This window comes from Pygoscelis adeliae, unplaced genomic scaffold (genome assembly GCF_000699105.1).
Source record: "Pygoscelis adeliae isolate BGI_AS28 unplaced genomic scaffold, ASM69910v1 Scaffold318, whole genome shotgun sequence".
Classification (NCBI taxonomy): domain Eukaryota; kingdom Metazoa; phylum Chordata; class Aves; order Sphenisciformes; family Spheniscidae; genus Pygoscelis; species Pygoscelis adeliae.
In genome coordinates this window covers 1,194,207-1,203,920 of record NW_008825430.1, presented here as the reverse complement: position 1 = coordinate 1,203,920, position 9,714 = coordinate 1,194,207, and positions in this window count along the sequence as shown.

Here is a 9,714-nt window from a genome sequence, read left to right as displayed (position 1 = left end):
ATTCCTGAAGATTTTTGTCTCAAAAACTGAAAAGGTGCAGGGACCTTGTTCTCTTCTGGATTTCTGGTTTCATTCATGGTCCTTAGGACTCCTTGGATATATGACAACGTTGCCTGTCTTTCTCCGTTGTATTCCCTTGCGTGAATAAGCAAATAAGGTTATTTGGGATTCCCTATGGTATGGGTAGATGGTGATACACAACTATTATGTTCAAGTAAAATACCAGTAATGGGGTGGTTGGGACATGCTCATAAAAATAAATACCATCAAAGGGGATGATATATTTGGGGTGATAAGTAGAGAAATAAGAGACTTGCTACATCACTGTCTTAGGAGCGAAAAAGCTTCTGCCCCACACTGTAGCCAATTCCATCTCCCCTGTATACTTATTCAAAATGTTCTTTTTGGCTAGTCATTTTGAAATTGCATTGATAAGATAATAAATGTTGTCTAACAGTAAACATGGTAATTTGCTTTACTTCTACCTCTTCTAGTGTACGAAATTAACGATTTTTAACAGAGCCTTGCTTTACATGCGTGCTGTTAACAAGCTGAAAATATTTCATATTTGTCAAATCAGGACTGCAAAATAAAACTGTGATCACTAAAGCCTGAATATCTGGAGAGAACCTTTATGGTGGAGAAGTAACTAACATGTGGCTCTTCAAAAGCCCACATGCAGTGAAGATGTGTTAAGAAAGTGAAAATTGTTTCAACTTGTTCTCAGCTGAAGCAGGATCCTGATAATGGATCCATTACCAACATGAAGACATGCAATAACTTTTTTCCTAATCACTGCTGCAATGGGCTGGTGAAAGTATTTGGGATAAGCTACAGTAATAGCTAATTGTATGTGGAGCCCAGCAGCTCGACCAGGCAAAGGGTTTCAAAGGGCTGCATGGGAGAATTCACTTCACAAGAGGCCCCTTTCAGATATTCTCCAGGTTTGGAGCTCCTTTCCTTTTAGTACGCATTCTGGGAAAGCACTTTTATAATCCTCCTTTAGAGTTATTGCAAGCGAATGCAGTGATGGCTCAATGAAAAAGCATGAAAACAGTAATGGAATTTCTTTTCTTTTTTTTTTTTCCTTTCTTTCCTAATAGGCCCTTTAGAAAGTCAGACCATATGTGTAGAAGCCTTATTAACTAGAGGCCAGGTTTGGAAAGAACTGTGGTAAATTACCAAAATGAATTTGAAAATAAACCTAGAAAGCACACATTTGAGTTCTAAATTGGTACTTAATTATAGGTCTGATTTATTTATTTTTTTTATTTGGTATCTTATAACAGTTCAAATAATGTTTGGTGTAATTTTTACAAGACAAACTTATTAGGCAGAAAGATTATTGTTAGGAAAAGTTTAGAACACTGCATGTTTCACTTAGAAATAGCTTTCTTGTAAGAGAACTATAATTTTACATTCTCTGTATCTTAATACATTTATTGCAGAAAATGACTTTTGGTAGACTATGTAAATGTTCTGGATGACCTACGTATGAAATACATAAAAGCATTAGACTGTTTTATGTTGCTGAAGCTTAGAGAAAGCTAAGACTGGGGGTGGAGGGAGAAGGCATTATTTCTCCCTCAATGCACAAGGATTTTTTTTTTAATAATTCTAAAATATTTTTGGTCTAAAAGTGTTTCTCTGTTTATACTTGTTCCTAACCTGTTACAGGTATGTGTTTGGTTTTTTTCTTGTTCCTTGTGCCAGCGTAAGTAGAAGGATGAATAACTTACACAAATAATGGGAAAATCTCAGGGAGAGTTTTATGCCCAATTCAAATAAAGGCCTTCGTTCAGATATGATATGAATTTTGTGTGGATTACATGGCTCTTCTGTTCAAAGGTCTGTGAAAACTATAATTTTCACCCTCTCATCCATAATAAGAATCTATCAGCTGGTCACTCTGTGGAAGGGGGAAGAGAAGAGCTGTTAATTCTCTATTTAAATCAAATGAATGACGATATCAGAATGGGTGGGGTAAATCTGGTGTATTTCAGAACAAATGCCCATTGCCTATATAGTGTGATTGTGTCCTTTGGAGAGAACATATTTATTGTTTCCCTCCCCAAACTGCTGTTAGTTACAGCATGGTCTATCTGGTTGAAGTAATACTTCTTCTTTACTTTCCATTAACCACACTTTCAGATTTACATGTGATCCTGCAAACTATTCTGACAGCAAACCTGCACAGCACAATTATGCAGAACTGAAGTGTATCTTTAATTCAAAAACTTTGGAGCAATTTAAACTTCTCTGCAGCTTGTTTCTTTTTTAATGCATTACCAAATTAAATATTCTTATTACTGAAACATCTTGGAAATAGACCATGTTAGTGGAAAGTAATGTGAGAAGTATGAAGAAGTACAGAAGAATTTTGCATATTATACAATTCCCCTTATCTATTATAAAATGCACACTGGTCTTGCTTCTAGGTTATAAACTCCCTAAATGTTTCCTTTTTTTTTCTTTTTAAACTCTTTTCTTGCGTTATGGTTTTTAGATGGCTATAAAAAGGCAATGTTGGCTGTTACATTTTAGCTGTCTCAGTAGATCAGTGTGGAATAACTTTGTCCTGTTATGGGTACTTTGCCTTTGGGATTACAATTTTCCAAAGGTGCCTGCAAACAATGATTGAGAATCAAGAATCTGAAATGTTGTTGGACATAATGATTTGGGGGAAAAAAAAATTGATAAATGTGTTTAAGATGGCAAGAAATAACTGCCCTTTTCTGGCTAACTTGAGGTAGAGGGAGAAGATAGTGAAAGAGAAAAACAGAGAGCATGAGCTGCTGGATTTTTTGGGTGTTTTTTTTTTTTGGGGGGGGGGGTGTGTGTGTGTTTAAAATCCCTTGTCTCTAGTGCAAATGGTTGGTCAGGGAAAACAGGGTAGACTTGCTACCTTTCTACACTGGTCAGATTAGAAATAGTTGTTATCTGACAAATGAAACCTGCCAATGGAAAAAGCCCAAAGCAATGTGGAGCGGAAGAAAAGCTTGCACAGGTAGCTTCCAAGGCTGAGACATACTGTGTCACTGTTTCACTCCATGTGAAACAGCAGCTTCATAGGAATAAAGGATTCTTCTTTAGCATTCTTATCTCAGAATACATCCAACTCCCCTATCTTAAATTACTGGAAAGTGACAGCCTTTTGGTGGATAAATTAATTTTAGGCATGTATTTTATTCATAATAAAAGGCAATGTCTATTTAGAAATGTAGTTTTCTGTATCTTGATAGTTTACCGGGCACACTAATCGAGCACAGCTCCTGTGGTTCCTTGTGGCATCACATAAATTAGCTAGAAATTCTGCTGTGAATTAACATAGATTTTGCTACAGATGGAACTGCAGGCGAGTCATCATTATGGTTTAAACGTATTAATGTTTACAACTGTTGTTTTAAATCAGGTTTGTTTTTAAATAGGATGATTGTGAGAATCCTTTCGTGTTTCGAAGATGAAAGAAAATGAGCAAAGAGCTGGTTAGCTGTGGCATGATTTAAGAAAATAATAAAAAATTGCAATATAGAACCCCTGCTCTAAGATTTCAGTTATGCTTGTGGAAAAAAGATTGATCCTATTATGACTTTTTGTAGAATTATTATTGTAAATTGGATGGATTGAGTTGCTTACTTGAAGTGGAATATAATAAACTCATAGTGGGAATGCCTCTGCTTTCTCAATTACTTCCAGTTTATCTTAAACAGGACAGCTGTTACTGAGCTCCCAATTTAAACTATTTAGCCTGAATATCTACTCTTTTACTCCCTCCTAAATGTAACTGGATTCAATTGTATCAGATTTTTTTTTTTTCAAGAAAAGTCTGATTATAAATGTGGGCTAAAGAGCATGCCGAAAGGCCTGGGCAGGTGTTGGAAACCTGGGATGCTGAAGCACCATGTGTTTTGCTGCTGGTGAGATAATGTCATGTTTGGCAAACAGCTGAACATAGGAGGAAGTGAGGTTTAGCCTTGGCATAGGTATTGGATGATGAAATTGTATAATGCCCCACCATTCTTGGCATTAAGATGTACATTAGCTTCTGCACTTGAAATTTCTCTGCAGCCTCATGGACTCTACAGAAACTCTCCACTATGCTGGTCTTGCTTGTATTTTAGAAGAAACAGCTAAATGACTGTTTAAAAAATAAACAAAAAATATCTCCCAGGCTACAGCTTCCAAAGATTCTTCATTTTGAAGAGGAGGATTAATGGAGGGTAACTGCTTATGTATGAAATGTATTTTTGCTTTCTAAGTAGAGTACCAATTAAGTGGCAGAATTATGTCATTTTTTTTGGCTTACTGGGGAAAGCTTTGCTATACATTGGACACTAAATTTATTTTCCTTTTTTCAACTATGAATTTCCATCCTCCTCTGAAGTGGAATATTGACAAAGCGAGAGAGGTTTACTCACAGATCAAGTGCATCTCAGCAAGCTGTCCATGCTTTCTATAAGCTTTGATAGGGGGGCAATTAATGCTATGTCTGAGAAGCTAATGCCATCTTAATACCCCTTCTGTTCTTGACCCCAGTCCTCAAGAGTTCATGAAAGGTACCTGTTGCAACTACTGTGTTTGTAATGCAGGCACATGCTGACTGATGCTCAGAAACTTGTTCTAAATGTGTAAGTAAATAACTTCTGGTTGTTTGCCCATCAAGAGGTTTTTAACGAAGAAAGAACTGAGGTTCCTGAGAGGCCTGGCTGATTAAGAGCTTTGTTATTTGTATAACAGCAATAAATACAGGATTGCCTCAAATCAGACACTTATCTAGTCATAATGCTGGCATTTGATACTTTAGGACACTTTGAGGTCAGGCTTCAAAGGTGATGTATTTGGTAAGTATAACTGCTGTTCAATATTAAAACGTCCGAAATGTAATGTTGAAACAACAGGAGAGGGTAGCCTAGATTTGATGGGATAAGCTACAGCATGTAGGTTGCATGTGAATGCGTTCATTTGATTATTTTAGGGAGCAAAGTCATGTTTGACAGTCTGCTTTTGGAGGTTTTTTCATTATGAAATCTCTAACATCTGCCATTCAACTTGTTTCTGCCAGGCCAAGAAATCACTAGGAATTTTGCTTTGTTAGAGCAGTTACATCACTGCAGAGGGAAGACTGCTGAACTTGCAAGCTGCTTGTTTCTGCTGTGCAAGCATTCAATAATTCACGTGATAACTTGAATAAATTTCATGCCTCTGTTTAGAGAGGTGAGCCTAATAAAGAAACAGATATTTAAAAGTTATTTTTAGTTAACATTTAACATGACCAAGGCAAGTTTCAGGCAGGTTAGTGGGAGGTGAGAAGTTTGCAATGTCCTGAGGCATCCAGTTCCCCCGATCTCTCATATGTTATTAAATTGCTGTTTCTCGATGTAAATCTTGCCAAATAGCTGCTGGCTTTTTATATAAATTACAAAAATGTAACAGTACAGAATAAACTTGATAAGCTGCATGAAAGCAAAGAACGAGTCGCTTATGCTCTTCTCTTGGCTAATTGCTTGTATTCACTGGTTAGCAAGAGCTCTCTCCTGTCTTTTTAGCTGCTATGAATTGCCTTGTGCAGAGCAGCTAGAGCTTAAAGAATGTTGAGGTTTTTTGTAAGCAGATGCAGCAAAACATTTCTTCTTCTAGTCTTTATCCCCCTTTTTTTTAATTTATTCTGGTTTTGTGTTAGAGTTGAGGTACACAGAGGGAGAAAACCTGAGTGAAGAACAATATGTATAATAATGTGGAGGTTGCACATCATTAAAGTGCAAGAGGAAATTTTGTCCTGTTCCCTATTCATGGGGTTCCTTTTCTGCTAGGCAGTCTTGCCTGATGTGTGTTCCTTTTTCTTTTTTTTTTAATTTAAGAAAAAGACTTCTAGGATGTTACTTAAAGTGATGTCTGAAAATTACTGCACTATTTTGGGAATATTTGAAGGGGTTCATGTGTTCACTTGTGGGACTTTGGAATAAGGAAAAGTCGGCTAGCAGATGGCAATGTCCTCAAAATGACAAGCAGTTTAAGCGGGAGGGTCAGAAAAGCTGGAGAAGAAAATGGAGATGCTGTCCTGCATCCTGCTGTATAGGAAATATGGCGACACAGGAGGGAGTGTACAAGTACACCACCTTTCTGCAGCAGTCTTGCTGTACGAGTGCTTTTACCTGTGACCTTCTCCCTGCCCTCTCTTTGGAGGGGGTGTAAAAAGGGACAGAGCAAAAAGAGAATGTTATTCTCTCTGGTGTGGAAGTCTGTAATTATTACCTTCCCCATGATGATGATGTGTTTTTAAAGGTAGCTGCTCACCTCTGGGAAACACAACTAAATGCTCAGCTTGGCCCTTTTTTGGAGGTGATCTTGGAGTGTATGGTAGCTTTGAGGCCAGACACTATGTATGGAAAGCTATTTATTCATTATGTCCTGTAAACAGAGGTAATTGCCTTGGGTGCTGTGATAGTGCCATGTGAAACTGGGTAAACACAAACTAGCCTAATAGGACTTAGGTTAGTATGAATAATTAAAACACAAACAAAATGCATTCGTGGCGGCTTTCTAATTCTTTCACTCTCTCTCTTCACCACTGTCTTCTTGCACAGTGCTCTGAGGAGAGTGTCCGTGGCAGCCATCTTGTCTCATACGCCTTCCCCCTGCTCCTTGTGAGGGGTGTGTGGTGAGGAGGAAATGGCTGCCTCTCTTCCTCCCAGTGGCTCCCCAAAATGTAATGTGGGTGAATGCTGCAAATCCTCTCAGGAGACGGTTATGTAAGCAGAGTCTTACAGCTTGTAAGCAATAGCTATTGTTTTCATACCCTGAGAACCATATACAAATTTTCCCTCTGTTTTCAGGCCTCGTCAGCGGAGAGGTGCCAGCCTGGAGGGCTATGGCAGCATTTGCTGTGCCTACTGAGCACCTGACTGGGGGCTGTAGTTAGCAGCTCCTACTTGGGGGAATTTGTATCAGAATATGGCCCTAAGCATCCCATCTAGATCAAAGTGGGAAGCACTGCTCCATAGGCAACAGCAAGGCTTCACTTTGTTCCTCCCTCTCTCATTACAGCCTCTTACCTACATCCTCTCTGGGACACTTGTGTGAGTCAGTGCCAACCCTCTTTTGAATTGTTACTGGGAGGAACAATTTTGAAGTCATAACAATTCTTGCTGTCTGTATATAACATTTTTTTGCTGGCATTGTTGAAATCCTTGTCTTATACAGCATTGGTTTTGGTTTTGACTAGGGTTCACAGCATTTGGGTCTAAAAAGGAATCTGAAAGTAATTCAAGTCTGTGCCGGTTTGGCGAGCATGTCTTATCGCTCTGTATCCCAGCACAGTTGTCCCAGTGCTATTTCTTATTTATCTCAACCTCTTGCTTGCTCTTTCTGGAAGAGGGCAGTTTTTAAAGTTACTTCCTCCATGCTGTCACGCTTTCCATTCTAATCTTCCTCCTCCATACTGTAATTCTGACTGGAAAAAGTGATTTAACCTCACCGCTCTTACACGTAGATGACATGGTAATGGCTAACGACCTCAGGTCAAAGGACTGTTGTACTTACAGCCCCAGCACACAGGAATATTGCAGGCAGGAAGGTCACCCCCGAGAGTGGGGATTGACGGAACAAACTGAGATGTTGGTGTGAGAGAAAATATGGAACTCTAAATACGGCCTGAGCATACAGGTCTTTGCGCAGATCTTGTTTTTTTTTTGCTGAAACATGTCTGGGGTATTGGAATGTGAGTGTGTGAATAAATAGTCTGATCTATATTATTTCTTCTTAATGTGAGCCATTTCTTAACTATTTAAGTAGGTTCAAGGAGGATATTTTAATCTTGGAGGCAAACACACATTTAAATACTTCTCTGCTGTACCTTTTAAAGAACAAATTCAGGGGAAAAATCTTCAGTTGCTATTAAGTTCTACCACAACCTTGTAAAACAAAACACTAAGGCCCTTGTGTTATCATCTCATTAGAGGCTTAAATGAAAGGCAATTCAGAGTTAAGGTTGTATCTGTCTGAGTCATTGTCTCAGACTTATATACTTGTAAACAAATGTACAGTACTATGTGTTTAAGGTTCAAATGCTCTGAGCAATTAAATTGTTCAGTTCTTAATAATAGCATATAGCAAATATTATAGTAAATGTTGGCCCATAAGTATAACTCATCCCTATGGTGGAGGTGCCAATAGCCCTATATTTATCCTTTTGCCAAATTAGGTTCTAATGCAATAGCAATAATAGGAACTCTGTTGCTATTCAACATTCATATTGAAACAATTAATTTGTGTTTAAATACAGTTGAATTCTGGTCTTCCTCAGTCTTGTGAGTATTCATGTTTTCTGGAGGGTGGGTTTCAATAACAGTTCTCTCACTAGTAAGTCATTTAAAACAGGAGTTCCTCTGGCTCTGATTTAAGTTGAGCCTCCAAGTGTAGTGTGATAAACAACTAACAGGGAGAATGAAAAGATCTTTGTAATTTTAGAGAAAGAAAACCTAACTTTCACTCTGGAAAGCATTTGGAAAATGCTTCCTTTGTGAAACTGCATCCTGTTGTCCACGTGTCCCTTTGCAATTTAGCTCAAGAGACACATAGTTCTACTATGTTTGGTGATGCTTAACGGCTCGCTCTGTGTGTTTGCAGTTGAGGAGATGTATGGTATATTATGTCCTGTTATGATTGCTGCAGTTTGCTTGTCTTGCCCGTACAGCTTCTCTGGGAGGCAGGTGAAACCCTGGGATTTAACTGGGCAGGTTGCTTTGTGGCTTGCAGGGAGGGAGGCTTTTGGGAGGTGCCCACGGAGGTGAGCGAGTAGGGAGCCTGCAGCAGCAATTCAGCCCAGGGATTGCTGAGTGAGAGGTTTAACCCCAAGGCAAGCTTCAGAGGTGATAGAAAGGAGGATGACCTCCTGAGGACTCAGCTGTGACTGTATAATATTTGCTGTGAGACACCAATAGTTAGACTGAAGCTAAGGACCAGTCCTGCAAGTATGGGTCAGGATGATTTGTATTTAACCCTTGAATTTTAATCCAGTTCACTCAGTACACCTTAGAGTTGATAAAATCTTAAGGAGCCTGCCGTGCATTTGGCTGTGTTTATTTTAAGGAAAATGGGCGTTTTGCTTGGGGTACTGTCACACAGAGATTGTGTGTGGCAATTCTCAATTTCAAAAATTGAGATTATCCAAAATCAGCCCCTCTTTTTCATAGCCTGGTTGAGTTTCATGAGGTTCCTTCACAGAAAAGCTGGGATTTGCCAGTGTTCTGCTTTTCATTGCTGTCGGGCTGGCCTGTACTTGGGGAATAATATGTTGATGAAAACTAGAAAGAAAACAGGCATCCCACACAATCACCACATCTCACAGACTGATTGTCCTGCAGTTTCCCATTATCTTCATGCACCCCGTTCTTATCTTAAAAGCAATAGATACTGCTAAGGAAGGATTTAAAAAAAAAAAAAGGGGGGGGGGGGGGGATACCAATGCTTGGAAGCTAAAAGCTTCAATCTCCAAATTGGAGATTTGGCTGCACAGTGTGTTAGGGATACTGTGCACCCACCTTTGCCCACTTGTGTGTTTTTATACCTGGGGGTGTTGTCTGGGCCCTTACAAAATGGTGGTTTGGGATTCCCTTTTTCCCTGCCCCTCCCCCAGCTGAAACGCCTGTCCCTCCGCCCGGTACCTGCACAGTAGATAGGAAGCTTGCCGATGTGTATTTTTGTGTGCACTGCATC